This window comes from Rhinolophus sinicus, chromosome X (assembly GCF_036562045.2).
Source record: "Rhinolophus sinicus isolate RSC01 chromosome X, ASM3656204v1, whole genome shotgun sequence".
NCBI lineage: Eukaryota > Metazoa > Chordata > Mammalia > Chiroptera > Rhinolophidae > Rhinolophus > Rhinolophus sinicus.
Window position 1 is genome coordinate 92,261,138 of NC_133768.1, and position 18,317 is coordinate 92,279,454.

The window sequence follows — 18,317 nt, forward strand, 5'->3', positions numbered from 1 at the left end:
CACTGAATGCCTACTGTCAATCAATCCCAAAGTATTCATGGAGCTCTGTCTGCAGGAACTGCTGCCAGGCACTGTGGGGGATGCTGCCTTCTATGACAAGGTGCCTGTCCTCAGACGGGGAAGGAGAATTAAGGCACAGAACACAGAAAAGTATTAAGTGCTAAGTCGTGCAGTACTTATTCATAGGGCCAAAAGTTCAGAGGCAAAAGCATTCAGAGGAAGCTTCGCGGAGGTGGGGCTTGAAGGACTTGGCCAGGTGGAGGAGAGCTCAAGTATAGGCACACAGATAGGAGCGAGAATTGTATGCATGGGTTCAGGAGGGCACTTCAGTCCCGTGCCAACATCCCTAAGCCTACACAGAACCACCACCACAGCCAGAGGAATGTGGCCGCTCCAGGAATTGGAATTGAGTGAGCGCCCACTGAACTGGGTGTTATTCTCAATATTCTTTAGACTTTTTTGGGGGGTAAGAAGTAATAATTTTAATGAAAGATCTTGCTAAATATTATCCCATTCCCCTTGCCCAAAACACACCTTTCTGTTTCTTTATGTTCAGATGGTGGCTTTTATTCCCGGGCTTGAATTAAGCAGGTGCTTCCAAGTTCTGAACGCTTTAAAAACTCCTCAAGTTCTGTTTGTTTGTTTTTTAACGACTATGGGGCTTCTATTAGGTGTCAGTGCTTAACATACAAGAACTTATTTGATTCTCGTAACATTTACAGGGGGTGTTTATTAGTCACCATTCTATAAATGAAGAAACTGAGGCTCAGAGAGAAGTGTCTAAGGTGATATCTCTGGGAGTGGTGGAACCAGGATTCAAACCACCACGTCTGTCTAACTTCAGAGACTGTGTGTGTAACCACTAACTGGGAAGAAAAAGACAAAAAGAGACCAAGACTTAAAACAGTCTAACTGGCAAGAAGAGAAGCCAAGTGTGGGCCTCAGATTCCCCATTATAAAATAAGGGGGTTGATTAGATCATCCATTCATTCACTGATTTAACAAACACACGTGGGGGTGGGGGTGGGGGAGACATTGGAGGGAGAGGAAAGAGGCTGTGAGACACAAATGAGAAACACTGGGTCCCTTCAATACAAGGAAGTGAAAATCTAGTTAGAGAGACAGGCAGGGCGTAGAAGTGCTAAATAACGGGCCAAGCTCTGCATTGTGGGGTACCCTGAGGGGCAGTTCACTTCCTTGGGGAGGGAGCAGGGGTCAGGGAATGTGCCATGAAAGAGCTGGCTGGAGTAATGGTTGAGTAGGATTTAAACAAGCCCAGAAGGACATAGGAAAGGCTGAGAGAGCAGTCAAGAAAGCACTTGTCCAAGAAATGGCCAGAGGGCTGGTTGGGTGAGAACAGAGGCCTTGTAAGGGACACGAAAGGAAAGAAGATTGGAACCAGATCAGGGAGGGCCCTGAAAGCTAGGTGAAGGCTCGTGGACTTGATTTTGTCAGTGGGCAGCTACAGCAAGTTTTACAGGAGGGCAGATGATCTCTTCTAGTCCCTTCTACCTCTAACACTGTCTGTTTGATTAAGAACCTTGTTAAGTGCCTAGGAGTTTTAGGGAAGATGGACTTGACCTCTAGAGTAATTTTAGCCCCCTTTCTCATTTTCCCTCCTTTGCCTATAAAATCTAGAAAGGTTGTTGGTTGTTTACAGAGTTAAGTTTAACCAGACATACTGTCTCCCCATCTAGACCCAGGGCTCTGAGAATGCAGAGACCAGACCTTCCACGGCATGCAGTAGGCTGCTGGAATGCTTCTCCAGCAGCAACCTGCTGCAGTAGGGTCTGTGCATTTGAGATTTAGGAATAGCAAGTAGAGGCAATGAATTCTTCCCTTGGGCCTCTCCCAGGACATAAAGTGATACACTAGAGAGCATGTAGTGTCTATAACTCATGGTCAGCTTTGCTGACCTAGTTTCTTCCCAGAGTTTGCAAGGTTCTTTCTCTACCTCTCTCTCACTCTGGTCCCCTTTCAACTGGGGTGACATAGAATGAACTCTTTGGCAGTCCTGAGAACCTGAGTTCCAAAACTGACTTCATCTTCAACTGAGTGGGGTGCAGGCGATGAAGGGACAACCAGAAGCTTCAAATTTACTTCATTCTGACACTCTACAGATCTAAACCACAGGGATGTTGTTGTTGTTGTTGTGGTTGTTGTTGTTGTTTCTGTAGGGCTGGGCTGTTTTATCAGACAGACAAGGCCTCTGATTGCAGAACAAAGCAGAGAATTGAAGGAATTATCCTATGAATTTAGTCAGAGGTTGGTTTGAGGCCTAAATTACCCTTGGACCCCCAAGTGCCATTTTGTCTCTTAAGCTTCAGGAGGGCAGGGCCCAGGCAGGTGTCACTCATGGGTCTCTGTGCCGCACCAAGGGAGGCTGGTGATGCTGATGCTGATCATAATAACTTCTGCATGAGTCCAGTAGTTTACAGTGTACAAAATTCTTTCCCATCCATTATCTCATTTGATACCCAAGGGTGTTCCTGTGAGGGAGGTAGGACAGGTACATTGACTTCCATATTTTAGAGTTGGGGGAAGACCCAAAACACAGTACTTGGCATCAGGCTGGTGCTACTCAAATGTTAGGACTTACTTAACGGATGTCCTTCCGCTAGCTATCGATAAGACAGGACTGTGATCTGGTTCTTAGAACTCTCCAGACAGTCCACTTTCCATTACACCAAGCTGCCTCTCTGAGAGTCCAGGTCCAGGCCAGTAACTGTTATTGATGGGAGAAACAATTAGAAAAAAATCTGCCTGAAAAGGAATATTTTGGCATCAAATGGAGGTGTACCATATTGGAGTCAGGACTACTGTGTTTGAGTCCTAGCTCTGGAACTCACTAGCCACATGACCTTGACCAAGCCACTCATAGATGTTCATAGACTCAGTTTTTTTTATTACAAACTTGAGAGTTGTAATCAGAAAAAAAATGAAATAACACAAGTGAAAGGGCTTTGTAAACACTCTGATGGTATACAAAGGTAACTCATTATTATGATTCTGTTGTGCTTCTAGCCTCAAATAAAATAATTATTAATATCTACATTCTTTACAAGGTTTCCCACAGCTCTCCCAACCATGCTCCTTGGTTTTCCATCCTCTCCTGTAGGGCAGGAAGTGTGGCCCCCAACAGGAAAGGGCTCAGAGAAGCTGGAGCCTCAGCCAGGAAACAACCATCTTGCCCCAACTTTCATTTCACCAGGCAAATGATGCAGCCAAATGGTGAGACACAGATGAGTGGGAATGAAGGGGTCCAGAACCCATTTCAGCCTCAAACCAAGGAGCAAAGTAGCCCTAAGGCCCTAAGGGCCTTAAGAGAAATGGAGATTTAGTGATTACCAGATTAATTAAAATCAGTGACGACAGCCAACCCAAATCAAAGCAGAATTGGTGGGGCCTGCATTTCAGGCTCAATAGAGGCAACCCTCCCCTTAATAATGCAGTTTTGAGTTCATATGTTGATTAGTTTAAACAAATCCTTTCCAAATCTTCACTTTTCCTTGGTGCAACTTAGGCCAAAAACTTTTTAAGGTGTGTGTGTGTTGGGGGTGCATGGCAGTGTGAGAGTGGTCAAGTAAAACAGAGGTTCCCAAAACAAAGTAAAATGACAAGGGTTATATTCACACTTCTGGCAATATATCCAAGTTTGGTGAGGACAGCAAGAGGGCTCACAGAACATCAGATCTCAGACAACAGCAAAGCCACTGCAGCCTTAGTGGCTTGCCATACTCCGCAATACTCACACACATCTTTCAAACCAGGTGAGAAAGACATACCAGGCAAGTCTCAACTGCCATCTCTAAAGTCTTTCTAAAGGAGAGAAGACACCTCATAACTTAGAGGTGGAACCTCTTGGCCTAGGACAGAGGAGGGGGGCAGGGATGAGGAGGAAGACATTAATCCAGCAGGGCTTCCTTCTAGTCCAAATGACCTTCTGGCTTCCTTAGTATAGATAAGTATATAATAAATAATATGGATAATTCTGCACATAAATACTTTTTTCAAATTCCTGCTATTCATTTCACATTCCGTTTACAAAGCCCTGAACCTTCCAGGAACTGCTAGGCACCTCCCCTCATGCCCTCTAGGCTAAGGCAATACCTTTGAAGTCCCCACCACGGGCTCAGGGTTGGAGCTGCTAAGAACCACCCTAAGACTGAAAGCAAGTCTGCCAGCAGCTTCAGCTCCTTTCGTAAGCTGCTCTCCTTCGGGGCTAATGTAGAGTCATCTGAGTTTCAATGTGGACCACAGGCTTCTCAGCCCTTCAATCCAGGGGATGGCCTGGGATGTAAACATATACGAAGATTTATTCCTTTGGCTAGGCGGGGAGTCGTTAGGGTAAAGGGTAAGGGTCAAGGGGCTCGGTTTGATGACTGAGGAGCCCGGGAAACGCGGGTAGAAGCCCAGTCCTCTTCTGGTCAGGTTTTTGGCCCCGAGTCCTGCAGGCGTCCCCCTTTACAGACCTTTCGCCCCCCTCCTCCTCCTTCCTACCTCAGGCCTCTTGCTCCCGCCCCCTCCCCCAGATGCCTCTACGGCCCAGGCTGGGGGCTGCCCTTTGAGGGCCCAGGGATTTTGCAACCCTGGAGGTTGCCACGAAGGGTGGGCCGCCCGGCAGACGCGAGGCGAGGCAGCGAGCCCCGGCATTTTCCCTTCTCCAGCACCTGTCCCACTTCAGCGCTGGGGCTGGGGCTTCGCCCGCGGGCTGCCTCGGTGCCCGAGCGCCAGAGCCTTGCATCGTGGTCGCCGGGGTTAGGGAAGTGGGGACCCGGAGCGGGGCGGGGCCTCTGGCGGGGGCGCCCCCCGCACGCAAGACCCTACACCCCCGCATACATTAAGTCCAAACGGAGAGAGAGAATCACACATAAAGCATGAGCGAAAACGCTCGCTCTCCGACCCCGAGTGGCGTTGCTCGCACCCCCTTCCTGGAGCCGGGGGCTGTCCAGGGAAGGTGGGTCCGTTCTTCCCCTGTTGCCAGTGCGGGGTCTGAGGCTGCCTGGCGAGGTTCCGGCTTCCCTGGGGCTAGCAGGGGGAGCCCCGAGAACTGCAGGCCCGCCCCCCCTTCCTCCTCCTCCTCCTTCCCCTCCTCCCCCACGTGTCCTCCGGGAGCCCAGCGGCCTGATCCCAGCACCCCCGCCACCTCCCTCCTCCTCCCGCTTCGCCCGCTTCCCCGGCGGCGTGGAGAGGAGCAAAGTTGCGACACTGGCCGGGGGATCTGCCCAGGTGAAGGGGGCTCTGGGGAGGGTGGGGGGACGGTGCGGCCCTGCGGCGGGGGCGGGGGGAAGATAAAGAAACTTGCTTTTCGCGGCCCCCACCCCGCGCGGGTTCGGATCTTGCGTGGATCGAGCCCTCGTGGCGAGACGCGGCAACGCTGCCGGGACCGAGGCCGGCACCGGGACCCGGACCTGGACCGCGCTCCTGGGCCGGATCGGCGGGCGCAGGCAGCGGGCCAGGCCAGCACCCAGGCAAGGGCGGGGTGGGTGGCTGTACACCGGACCGAACCCGGGACTCCGGTGGCCTGGGCGCGGACCGAACCCGGACCGAGCTGAGTTGGGTGGCGAAGTAGGACGTGGATTCGGGGGCGGGGCGCGGCAGGAGGGGGAAACCAGGCCGGGCCCGACTGGCCTGGGCGTGGGGGCGGGGGGCGAGTTCGGGGCACTTGCTGGGCTCCGGACCGAGCTGTAGGGCGGGGCGGCGCTAGGGGTTGGGCTGGACCCGCGGAGAGAGGGTGAGGGGAGGGGGAGCCGGGGGTGGAGTAGGGGCGTGGAGTTACGAGCGGGGTCTGGCCTCGGCCGGGGGCGAAGGTAGATCGGCGGGGCCGCCAGCGGAGGGAGGGAGGCCCGCGGCAGCGCGGCGGAGGGAAAGGCCAGCTTCCGCGGAGTTTGTGCCCTGGCTTCCCGGGCTTCGGCCGCCTCCTGCGCACAAATGGGGTAGGGGATCGACTGGTAAGTAACTATGAGTGTTAGACGGTGTTCGGCAGCGATTCCTGGAAAAGCGAGGAAAGACACCATCTGCAATTATGCTGAACCCCCCACCCACTTCTTAGCATCTGGATTCTGCTCTCAGGGGGCCGCTGAACCTCCACGCCACAACCCTTTGACTCTCTAGCACTCTCACAGCCTACCCTTCCCTCGGCCATCTGACCCTTCTAGGGGTATGTGTTTGGGGTGGATGAAGGCAGGGGGGTATACTTTCCCTCCCGCCTCAGCAGCCTAGTTCGTATCTTATTCCTACATGTAGCGTCGCTTCGAGTCGTCTGGATATTGAGGTTTAGATAATCTACTACCCACTACTCACCCACCCAAAAAAAAAGCGATTTGATAGATTTTAAGGACAGGGACGAACCCCTGGATTTCCATACCTGGGATGAGGTTTGAGGATTGGGATTCACCCCCAGCTCACTTCCACTACCAACCCCTTTCCTTGTAAGCCATTTATTTCCACGGGAATCCGAACTTGGGTGGGGGGAAACGGGAGTATTAATGTGCTTCTCTATCTCTACACAGGGTCGGCGTGGCCAAGAACGGCTAGTCTCGGAAGGAAAGTAGCCACGGGTTCAACTCGGGTCGCCCCCTCTACTACCTCGGTGAGGGGGGCAACGCTAAGAAAGGGATACTGGTGGGTAGGAGCCCAGCATAAGGGAGATGGCTGGGTAGTCACCCCCGGAGGGATTCCGTTTCTTGGTGGGGAGGAAGACGTGAGCTTTGGCTTCAGGGAAGGGGTTCCAGGGAGGGGAATAGGGGATGGGGACGACGTGGGGGCTGGCAGGAAGAAAAGGGGAGTCACGCCCTGCCAACAAGGGGAGCCTCCCTCAGGCCCCTGAGAGAGGGGACTCAACGTGTCTGCTCTATGATGCCCAGCAGGGGAGATCTGGGGTCTCTGGATTTGCACACTGGATCAGGCACCAGTGGCCTGAGAAAGTCAGGTCGGGGCAAAAGGCGGAGAGCGTTGGAAAAAAGAGAGAACCCCCAGGCCTTGGCGCACTGATCTTTTCCCTTTCTCAACCTCCTCCTTGGAGGGGCGTCGAGGGGGGTTGCTGGGGATCTTGCAGCCCCTCAGATGGAGCGCCCCCGCCTCTCTTGGGAGTCTAGCTTTTTGCCCGGCTTGCTGCAGCCACCGCTGCCTCGCTCTCTGGAATCCGCTGGGTCCTCACAGCGATCCCCTCCTCCTCGGCTCCCCTCCCAGTGTCACCGGGGCTGCTTGGCTCTGCCCCCTTCGCTGCCGCTTGCTCCTTGCTTTCGTCCCTCCCTCTCTCACTCGCTCCCTCCCTTCGCCTCCTCCTCCCCATTCTCCCCCCGGACAGGCGGCATTCTGGGAGTTGTAGTCCCGTGGAACGGGGGCTGGCGCCGCCCGCGGACCCTGCCGGACTCCACTTCCCGTCGAGCCCTGCGACCGGCACCCACTCCACCAGGCTTCGCTCGCACACACAGACACACACACACACACACCGCTCTCCCCCTCACTCTTTCGCTCGCCGCGGCTGCTGCCAGTGTGTGGCTCTGTCTCTCCTCCGCTTTGCTGAGCCCTCCCTTCTTCCTCTCAGTTCCTAGAGTCCGACCGCCGCCGCCGCCGCCGCCGAGAGGAGAAGGAGGTCGGTGGCGATTAGGGGCGAAGGGGGGCATCAGATCCGGGCAGTATGAAGCGGGTGGCGGTACTGAGGGGGTAAGAGAGAGCCCGGGTGGCGGCCTGAGCCTCCCCGCGGAGCCGACCCGGGAACAGGTGCGTCTTTTTTTTCTCTCCCCCAACCCCTCCACCCCTTTTGACTCCCCGGCTTTCTCGTATCCTCCTACACCCCGCTCCTTTCTATGTTAAGCCTTTCCTCAACCCTGTCCCAGCTTCGCCCCGCGGCTGCTTTGCTTGCCCCCCGGGGCGCCGTCCTCTTCGTGTCGCCGGACGTAGCGCTCCCTGGAGCTCCCTCTGTTCTCGCCCCTCCCTTCGGGACAGCTCCCCTCCACTTCCCACCTTCGTACCCCATCCCTGCCCTACCTTACCCTCTCCTCACCCCCTTCTCCCTCAGCCAGGTGAGACTTGTTCGCCACAATTCGAGATAGTCTTCTTCCCGGCTGGGCGGGGGTCTCCATGGAAACGGGGGGTCTCGTTGATCCTGGGGGGGAAACCATTGGAATTACCCCACTCCTCGGGAAAGGAGGTGGAGGCTACAGTCTTGTTAACTACCTGGCCCCAATACCCCCATCCAGGAATCTGACGATCGGAAGGGATGCTGGCCAGCAGGGCAGGGCGAGAAAGGGCTTGTTTTTTTGGGGGGTGGGGTGAGGGGTTGCTGTCCGTGATGAAGTCTTGAAGAGACCGGGAGAAAATACCCTCCAACCTCAGAGGGGAGGTGCGACGGGTGCTTTTCAGGGCTGCGTTCTTCCCGGTGTTGGGGTGCAGGAACCTTAGGGTAAGGGGTACCCCTAGGTGGCGGTGGGGCCTGGGTTTGGGAGTGGGAGTGCTGTGATGGGGGCAGGGGCAATTATCCTAGTCCTTGGAAAAAAGGCGGGGGATGACTTCGGAGCGCCCTGGCTCCGCTGCCCTTGCTATGGGGCGGGGGCCGCCGGGCCGGGCACCGCGGGGAGGGGGCTTAAATTGAAGAAGGATGAGATCGGGGGCAATTCCTACTAGCCCTGGCAAGCCAGGGGGGAGATCGGGCGTGCAAGCTCTCCACACCAGGCCTGGAGGCAAGGGGTCTGAGAGCGAAGCCGAGGGCTGGAAGGAGCGAGGCTCCGGTTACGGGGCCGGGTTTCGGGATCAGGGGCAATCCCCCAGTCTCTGGAGAAGGAGGGCGAAGGACGGCCGCGAACCCCAGGGTTCCCCCACCTGGGTTCTAAGGGGCGTGAGGAACAGACAGCAGGCCCAGCGGAGCTGGATTCGAGCGGATCGCGGCTGGGGCGTGGGTGGGGGGGCTTAGTGGTGGGCTTCGGGGGGAGCAGTCCGGCGGCTGGGCGGGCGGGCGGGGCGTGGGGCTCCGGCGGGCGGCGGGGCGGGGCTGGGGCGGCGCTGCTGCCGCCGCCGCCGCCGCCGCCGCCGCTGCCGCCGCCGCTGCTCCTGCTGGGGCCGCCGCAGCCGTTGCCGCTGCCGCTGCCGCCGCCGCCGCCGTTTCTGGGCGGGGAACGGAGGCCAAAGGGAGTCCCGTGCCGGGGCAGAGGGCGCAGGCGGCGCGCGGTGGGGAGGGGGCCGTCCTGGGGGCGGGGGCAGGCCGGGGGTGGAGCCCCGACGGGGGCGGTACGAGCCCGGACAACGACGACGAAGAGCCCCGGGGGCCGGTGCATGGAGGACAAGGTGCTGGGAGAAGGAAGGGGGGGTGGGTCCCGCGACGGGCCTCGTGGGCTTGGCTTTTCGAGCTTCTGCTTCGGGACAGAGCCCTGCAGGGGCGCCCAGAAACCCGGGAAGGGACAGGTTGGTGAACTGGACGGTGGAGCGGGCCCTCCTTGCTAGGGTCCCGCCGAGAGGAAGGCTGGGCCAGAGGGACGTCCGGGGCAAGGCTGGGAGGAGCCGACCGCACCTCGGCTGGGGATTTCGCGTTATGGAGGTGCGGGAGATTGTTGTAGGGAAAGATGTGGTTGAGAAAGGCGGGAGGGAAGCACACTGCAAATCCTGGAGGCCAACAGCATAAGCCGGTGGGGGTGCCCTTCTATTCCGCCCGCACCTCCCCCTCCCCCAGTGGAAGCACTATGTTTTTGTTTTATTGTTTTGAAATTTTCAACGTTGGCTGTACGAAGCTGTCGATGTGATACTTGTTCATTCTTGGTGTCTACTAGAGTAGGCAAGTAAGGAAAGGCGGCCTTTGGAGAGGACGCATCTAGCACAGGGTTTAGGACCTCTTTAGGCGAGTATGGGAAGGGGGCCCAGTAACTTCGTGCGACAGCTGAATATTCTCAAGGCAATTTGGAGGTCGTCTCCGTGGCAGAGAGGTGGAGTACCTTTGCAAAAATCTTTGGTGACACTTCTGGGGGTGCAGTTGTAGGTTAGCATTGCCCTGGTAGCCCCATGGTTGTTTTAACTTACAAGACTATTGCTCAAAGTCACACTGCTGAAACGTGTTTTTTTGTTTTGTTTTGTTTTATTGTTTTTTGGGGTTTTTTTGGGAAATGAAGGGAGATGCGTTTGGGGCTGGGAGTGGATTAGGTTGATAATAAACCTCCAAGGTTGAAGGAACTTTAAAGGTCATCTAGTTCTCTGTTTGCCTGTCTTATTCTTGAATGTTGGGATAGAGGGAGGTTAATTTGGAGGGACATGGTAGGCAGGACAATGAAGGAGATTTTAGTTTAGTACCAGAGTACTTAAATTGGATGGTGCTATCACCATGTGGTACCAAAGAGGATAGTATGTAGGAAAGAAGTTTGGGGAATTCCACTGGAGAGTAAGTGGGATAACCCAATCCCAAGAATCACCCAGGGGCTCCAAATAGAAGTAAACATTTGGAGGAGGAGCCTGTAAAATTTTGATGAAGAAGCAAAGTTAGTAGGAAAGACTGGGGGAGCTAGGAGGAGCAGGGGGCTTGGTAACTCAAATTCAGAGAATTTGAAGGTTGATGGAGTATAGGAGGGACATGGCCATCTTGACTTAAGCCATGTGGATATTGATGGGCAGACTCATTTTTTGATAGGGCAACTGAGGCAACTGCCCTCGGGGGAGATATAGGGGACAAGAGGCACAGGTCGTCAGGCACAGAGCCTTACTTAAATTGACTTTTAAGAGGGCTGACCCTGTTACCAGCCTGCTTCAGCAAGGGTATGTAGGTTTCTTTCCATGCTGGCTCTGAGAAGTCATTGATAGAAGAAGGGGAGGGAGACTATGATGTCTGGGTTAAAGAAGACTAGTTCTTTAGAACAGGCCAAGAAGGAAAAGGGTGAATTGTTGGGATTAGGGCAGAGGAAAGCCAGGTACCTGGCAGGCTCTGCTGTTGGAGTCTGGATTGGGCAGAGTTGAGGTGAGTTCCAGGAGAAATGGTGGCTGCACCAAGAACACTTGTAGATCTGACTCTTTTGATTTACCAGGAGAGGGGAGGGAGGGAGGATCCCTTTCTTTCTTAGTGGTGTAGACTTTCTTGGGAAGCAAAGGGTGTCCCTCCAGGAGTCTCTTTGCTTTAATCATGGTGCAGTTCACTACATAGGAAAAAAGTGTTTTGTACAGGTGGCAGATGATCTCAGGACATGACGATTCTGGATGATGGGTTTGAGAGAGGTGCTCCTTTTGGGGGAACAGAATTATGGGAGAAAAGGACTTGAATACTGGAAAGAAGGAAAGTAAAAAGAGAAGTCAGGAGGGGGTTGGTTGGGCAGTAGAGGGGGAAGAAAGGTTATCATCACTGGTCCCGTGTTAGGACCAACTAACATGGGAAAAAGTAGAACCTTGAAATCTCCAGGATATTGTTTTCCATAGTAAAGTTTGAAGAACCTTTAAGGCTCTTTACACTTTCATGATAGAATCACTAAGGTTGGGGCAAGACAAAAGGATGATCTTGTGGAAAAATAGGGTTGGAGAAAAACTGGCATGTAGGAAGAAATATAAAAATATTTACCCATAAGGAAATAGAGAATCTAGAGATAGTGTACAGGCAGCATGTGAGAGAAAGAGTGTGGAATAACTAGCCAAAGGAGAAAGATGTGTAGTCAGGTGTCATCTGGAGCTGCTGTTGGAGAAGGTAAAAACTTGCCTCTCCCTGGGGAGATCCCAAGAAGCAGAGGTTAACTGAGATCCACGGCTTACAAGTCTAAGTAAGCATTAATTAGAAAGTCTATACGAAGTAAGGATAGTGAATGGGAGAAGGTATTCATGGTCCTAAATAGAATGGTCTTGAAAGAAGAAGAAAGTAAGAATACACCAATTTTTCCAGTGTGCAAGTGGGAAGAATTCTAGATATAGGGAGGTGAATGATGAAAATTCTAGAGTGAAACAGGATAAAGAACAGTGGCCTGAGAGCCTTGGACCAGAATTGGAGGGTGGGGTGGGAGCATAGAGGAGAGGTGCTATCCAAGGGTTGGGTATCTGGAGTGGTTCATTGATTCTAAGCTGAGCTAAGTTTGAGATGGAATAGAACAGCCACAGTGGGTAGGGAGCTGTTTTCCAGAGCCAACCAGCATCTGGGATTGTGAGAGGAGGCGTTCATGGTTGAGTTGGGTGGGAAAGTGAACACTAAAATGGAAGAGAGAGAAAGCTAGGGAAAGTGGAAATTGTTGATGGGATAAAATAGACCGGAAAGTGGAGAAGCCACTAATGATTATGTAGAAGGAAGGAAGACTCTAGACCTTTGAGTTTTTAAAAAGAAAGGAAATTTCTTAATGCTTGAGTTCCAGTTAGGTGTGAGTATGCTTGCCAGGTTTAACTTCAGTGCTGCCAAAGAGGAAGGTAATAAGAGGTAATCTATCTTTTGGCCACTAGGATTCTAGTACAGTATTGTATATAATCTCACATGCAAACTAGGCTTTATTCATGTCAGTTTTTTAATGGTCATCCCTAAAATAATGTAGACACTATTCTCTTTCTAAATCTATACTTTCCCATTATTTATAACTTAAAGGCAGTCTTTTATGATGAAAACTTTTTTTGGTGAACTGAAGTTGAATTCTGATAAAGAGTAAAATTTAACTCTGTTTCTATCCCCATAATTCAAACATGTTGTTCTGTTTCCCTCTTTTTTTTTTTTTAAGCAAAAGCCACCCTTTCCCCATAAAACATTTAAAAAGTGGCTGCTGGCTGCATGTCAAGGTCATATTTTCCCTGGTCAATGAATTGTGATGAATTTGAAGAGAGATGATTTATTATTTATTTGTGAAATGTGGTAATTTTCAGATTTATTTGTGAGAGTATGTGAGCCAGGATACGTCTTTATTTGGATTTTAAGAAAACCTTAAGCTAAGCATTGAGAGTACTGAGGAGCAGGCAAAGCTTTGTGTTTCGGGTTTCTTTACCGACTGTCTGCTAAGAAACAAAATTTGGTTACCTCATTGCTAAGGTATGCCTAGAAATCTTAGTGTTAGTGCCATTTAAGGGTACAGCTAACTTTTGTTATAATGCTGGTATCCAGGGACAAGGAGAACAAGCAGATTTTCATTTTTCCAAGTTCTATAGAGAAGTGTGCCATACGTGACTCTGATCCCCAGGAGGAGTCAGTGCGCTCTATACTTGGATCTATGAGGTGCTTAGGTATCTTATGAAGACAAGGCTTTACTCAGTTTAACTTGGTCACAGCACACTCAGGTTAGTATCTTGCGGTGGTTCTCAAACTTTAGCATGCATCAGAATTACCTCAGGCTTTGGCGACATACAGCCTCAGGTTAGAGTCCTTCCTCTTCTGCTTCCTAGCTGGGTGGTAGGAAGCAAGTCACTTAACTTTCTTCAGCCTCAGTTTGTTCAACTATAAAACGGAGATGATAATCCCAATCTCTCAGGACTGTGAGGCTTACGTGAGGTGATATATATGTAGCACGATGTTCATAGCCGGTGCCCAATAAATAGCATCTATTATTATATTATAATCTAGTTTTTTCTTATTCAGTTGTGTCCTATGACAGTACCTTTTATATTATACTGTGGTAAACTAGGTGGCAGAATGAAAACTGTTAATAGCTCCTGAGAACTCTCCTTGTATCTTGACTTCTGTGCTCTTTCTCCATATTCCTGTTGTATTAGTACGTATTTAGCATTTACAACGTGGTAGGAAGAAATAGCTTGGCTCATCACTGCATTATTGCTTCTACCTTTGAGGTCGAAGTGGCAGCTTCTTTAACAGCTGTGCTGTAATACTGCTCAATATTTCGGGGCAGGAACTGAAGAGTGTATATTTAGTTGAAACTTCAGGGGACATTTTGGCCCCATGCTTAAAAAATGACCCAAGCCTAGTTTCCTATGGTGACATTTAAAAAAAAAAACAACAATGACATTGCTTTCTGAAAAGGGGTGCTGTGTTTAATTATGACTGTTTGGACTTTCCAGCTGTCTCTAACATCTGGAAGTTCTACAAAAGCTGATATATAGAGCCCAGACTTAGTATGGCTCTATGACAAGGATGCTCATCAGCGATTGGATGGGAGAGAATAACACCTCAAACAGCTCAGGTATCATCAAACCAAACTTCTGAGAAGAGAAAAAAGATGGGCTGTAAGATAGAGACCCTCTCTGCAGCCAGAATGGACTTTGATGCCAACAGTCAGTTATGCCAGCATAGGGAGAGAGTGATAGCAGGCCAATTTAAAACAGTAGATCAGTTAAGAATTACAGTTGACCCTGGAACAACATGGAGGTTAAGGGCACTGACCCTCCACAGTTTAAAATTTGTGTATAACTTTTGACTCCCCAAAAACTGAACTGTAGTTATCCCTGGTTGTCCTCGGGGGGATTGATTCCAGGACCCTCACAGATACCAAAATCTGTGGATGATCAAGCCCCTTATATAAAATGGCTTAGAACAATGCATACAGTCGACCCTCTGCATCCGCAGATTCCCAACCTTGGATTGAAAATACTGTTTTCAATATACACTTGGTTGAATCCACAGATATGAAATCCAGGGATATGGCAGGCCAATGGTATATTTATTGGAAATAAAATCTGTGTGTAAGTGGACCTGTGCAGTTCAAACCTGAGTTGTTCAAGGGTCAACTATAATAATTTCTGTTTGACTTTGGAAATGTGTTATTATTCTCTACCTGCCCCCATCCCCATCCCCTATTTATATTCTGCTTAGGCAAATATTAAAATGACTTGTTCCTTGAGCACAAATCTACTGTGAGTGGTGGAAGGCAGTCCATAAGTAAGCTAGGTTTAAAAATTAGCTGTGGCTAAATCAAGCTCAGATAATTGGAAGTTGATTTTATTGTTTTGCCCCATCTAATTTTATTTTATTTCTATAATTGTCTTTATTGTGGAAGTAAGGAAAAGAAAGAAGAGAAAGTTTCTGAGAGAGCAAGGGAAGTAAAAGGAATCCATAGACCTAATGCTTTAGCTTGAAAGAAACCACAGGATCCTTGGTTTCTGTGTGATGTTGAGAGGATTTCAGTTTTTTTCCAGTAGTCTAGCAAGTATTTATTGAGTGTGTATTGTGTTCCTTGTGTCATGCTAGACACTATTGGGAGAGTGATTAAAAGAAGTATAAAATATTCTTTCTAGCCCTGATACACCTATATACTGGTAGCAGGTTGAGCTAATACTGAGAGTCTCAAATTCTGTGAACTACTTGTGTGTGTGTGTGTGTTTACCTTTGAATGAATGATGTGTGTGTGTGTGTGTGTGTGTGTGTGTGTGTGTGTGTATAATGAGCCTATAGTCTGGGGTGAGAAAATAGAAAAGATAGCCTGATAATGACCTTTTCAAATATTTGTGTAAGAGGTCCGGGAGACTTAAAAAAACGAAAGGCCAAAGTTTGGTGAGGAGGATTCCTCTTTAGATTAAAAAAAATCCATATCACAAATGCAGTATATGGAAATGGAGATAGCCGAGGGCCACTGTCACAATTCATGGCAGAGAGGACACAGAAGCATTGCAAAGGGGATTCAAGTTTCAGATTACAATGACACAACTTTGGAGTGTGAAAGACACGCCAAATATTCACATGGTCCTAGTGAAGACCGAGACTGAGGAAAGCCAAGTCTTATTTTTGATCTAGTAGAAATAAGAAGTGCTCAGAAGATGACTAGTTACTTAGGGTGACATTTTGAGGTGGCTTTGCATTTTGAAAAGGACTGATTTTGTGGTGATCACTTAGGTTTTCTTGATATCTATGACATCTAGAAGTTGTACAAAATCTTACAGGTAGATCCTAGGTCTAGTATAAAGATTTGATGAGGTGTTTTTCTTAAAGTGAGTAAAATAATTTCTTTACAGCAGGACATGAAAGTGAGTACTATTTGACTAATAGGAGAAAAGTATCATGGTCGTGGGTAGAAGAGCTAAACTGATCTGGTGGTGTGAAAGTGTAAATGAGAGATTAAAACTTTTGCTTTTGCCCATCTCATTATTGGAATTGATTACCTTTGGTCCTTTCAAGTGCTTTCATGTTATTCTTAGTTTTGAGTAGGGACTAGTTTTTTCCCATTTTGCAGATGACATAGTAAATGGACATAGTGAGGTATCTGAGATGGTTGAGAAGTAGGGGCTGAAGATACTCTCCAAGTTTTTCCCCCACAGTTTAGGCTGTGGGTAGTAGAGTGTATCACACTTCAAGGGTGTTGCTGCTGTGTGATTAGATGATCCCAAATGGATTTTGGCAGTTTTTAAACATCAAATTGAATGGATGGGGATCCCACACTAGTGAGGAGATTGAAAAGGGTGTGTTTTGGGTTGACAAGGGTTTGCTCTTGGTAATGCTCACCGAAGAAGTGCTCCAGGGAGGTCACAAGCCCCGGCCACACCGTTGAGGTGAATGTCTAGCCTCCCAAGGTGACTACTTTGGAGGTAACTGCATTCATTTGAATGAATATGCTGTCATGTGTTTAACAGATAGTCAAGATTCCTTTGTATCCAGTCTCATAAATGTTTATAAGCAAGATTAATAAACATTGCAGTACCCAAGGAGTCCATGAAGGTGTCCATGCTAGAGTTGTGTGCAGGCAATGATTTAGCCTTCTCAGTAAATTACTGGAATTAATGTATCTGGGAACAGGACGCAGTGCCCCTCATGAGACTGATTCCTTGGGGTAGAACCGGTAGGAATATTTAGATAGGAAAACAAAACAAAACAAAAGGGGAACTAGAAAGTGCTAGAATAGATTGTCAGGAAGAAGGTTGGGATGAACAGTGGAAAGGGTCCCTTTTGCCTTTCAATTACTCAGCAGATTGTTTATAGTTGATTTTGTATGTGTGTATGTTTGTGTGTGGTGGTAGGGGAACCTGTTTTGCATGAAAGGAAGCAAAGTAAAGTGATTGGGGCATGTATGGTAGGGAAAGATGAGGGGATATAGATACTGGGGTGGGGGGAGGATATTGAGGAAATTGTTAGAATAACCTTATATGGGAAATTAGTACATTAGAATAATTACTTTGGGAGATCTTCCTCAGTAGGAGATGAGGTTTGGCATATATAATTAAGTAGGGAAAACAGGAATGTTAGTCTGTTGAATACACATGGAAGAAGGCAGAGCGATAAGGAGGGTAAGATCTATGGTAGGGGTTCTATATCTAAAGCCAGGTAAAGTTATCCTTGTTGGGTATGTGTAGACTTTCCTATTGAAAGCAATGTTTTTGAGATGTTTAGACCTTTCTTTAAAGGCACTGTGGTGGCTGGGTGAAAGTCATGGCCTTTTCACTTTAGCCCTAGGATCTCAATGTCAATGGTGTCTTGGATCTTCTTGGGGGTGTCTTAGATGCTGCTTTTCCCAAAGTGGGGTAATGGGGTGGCCTCTTCTTTGCTTCTGTGAAGTTTTAATGTGAATGCCTCTGTCTTATTGGAGCTTTACCCAGAGCTCTGGATTTCTATTGGAGCAATAGGTCCCAAAGTTGGTTTTCTTTGCTCATTAGTCATCACTGACCCAACCCTCCTTCTTAAACTGTCTACTGGCCACACCTATCCTCTTGAGGACAGATTCAGGGTCAGGCTTCAAGATGAATATTTTCCAGCTCTTTCATTTTTTAAAGTCATAATTGCTTCCAGGTCACCAGGCAATGTGAACCAAAGAAGCTTGGGAGAGTACTACCAGATTTAGTTTAACTGAGACCTTCTTGATCTTGCGTTTCTAATTTACTGTCTCACTGGTAGAGTCCAATAGATGGTCAGGTTTCATGCTATGTTGTTCATGATTCTGGGGAACTTGTCCACTGGACAAGCACCCTCTCCGGTAATTTTCAAGGTTAACTTTTTAAACAATGCCTACCTTGATAAAAAGCATTTGTCAGATAGATGCTCTATTACCTCCTTTCCTGTGTTTCTCTTCCTCATATGCATGATGAGAATACTTTTGCTTGTAGTTGTTGTGAAATCTGCTTGTTTGGGCATCTTCATTTCAAAACAAAACCAAAAAATTCTACCGAGTTTGTAAAATCTTTGAGTTTTAGTGCTGCCTGTCCCCTATTATCAACTCCCCTCAACCCTGACTTGGGCTATAATTTGATGTTCTTCCCCTTTTGATAGCATATTCTCTCTAAACTTTTCTAAAATGCCTGTCTTCAGTGCTTCCCCATAGTGTTTCAGTTTGGCCCATGATGGTGAAATATTTCAGGTTCCCCTATTTCATTTTTTCCCCTTTTGGTTGCTATATCCTATGGGCTCCTGTTTTATGCCTTTCATGGCTGCCCTTGACTTCTAGGGGTTGTTTTTTTGAGTTTTTTTTTTTTTTGGGGGGGAGGGTTGAGGAAGATCTCTGCTTCATTATGGTTTC

The 18,317-nt window shown here is 49.2% G+C and overlaps 1 protein-coding gene and 1 long non-coding RNA gene across 8 annotated transcripts in view; one reads left to right on the forward strand and one right to left on the reverse strand.

The window, feature by feature from the left end:
- Nucleotides 1–720: 720 nt before the first annotated feature.
- On the reverse strand, nt 721–5,654 carry LOC141569690 (uncharacterized). Of its 2 annotated transcripts, none has more exons than XR_012493443.1 (4): nt 5,306–5,654; nt 4,111–4,290; nt 2,600–2,725; nt 721–2,489 (listed from the first exon to the last, which is right to left on the reverse strand). It is a non-coding gene; the product is annotated as an uncharacterized LOC141569690 (long non-coding RNA). The 2 variants fall into 2 exon arrangements; XR_012493444.1 differs by having other exon boundaries at nt 3,786–4,290.
- The window catches only part of BCORL1 (BCL6 corepressor like 1), a 68,539-nt gene continuing 55,306 nt past the window's right edge, over nt 5,085–18,317 (forward strand). The window contains exons 1-2 of one of the 6 annotated variants that reach the window (XM_074323922.1): nt 5,085–5,229; nt 6,513–6,592. The gene's annotated coding sequence lies outside the window, so the exon portion shown is untranslated. Of the gene's footprint in view, nt 5,230–5,797; nt 5,952–6,512; nt 6,593–7,405; nt 7,726–9,217; nt 9,286–18,317 lie in introns of those variants that run through there. The other 5 variants (XM_074323923.1, XM_074323921.1, XM_074323924.1 and 2 more) reach the window with 5 other exon arrangements.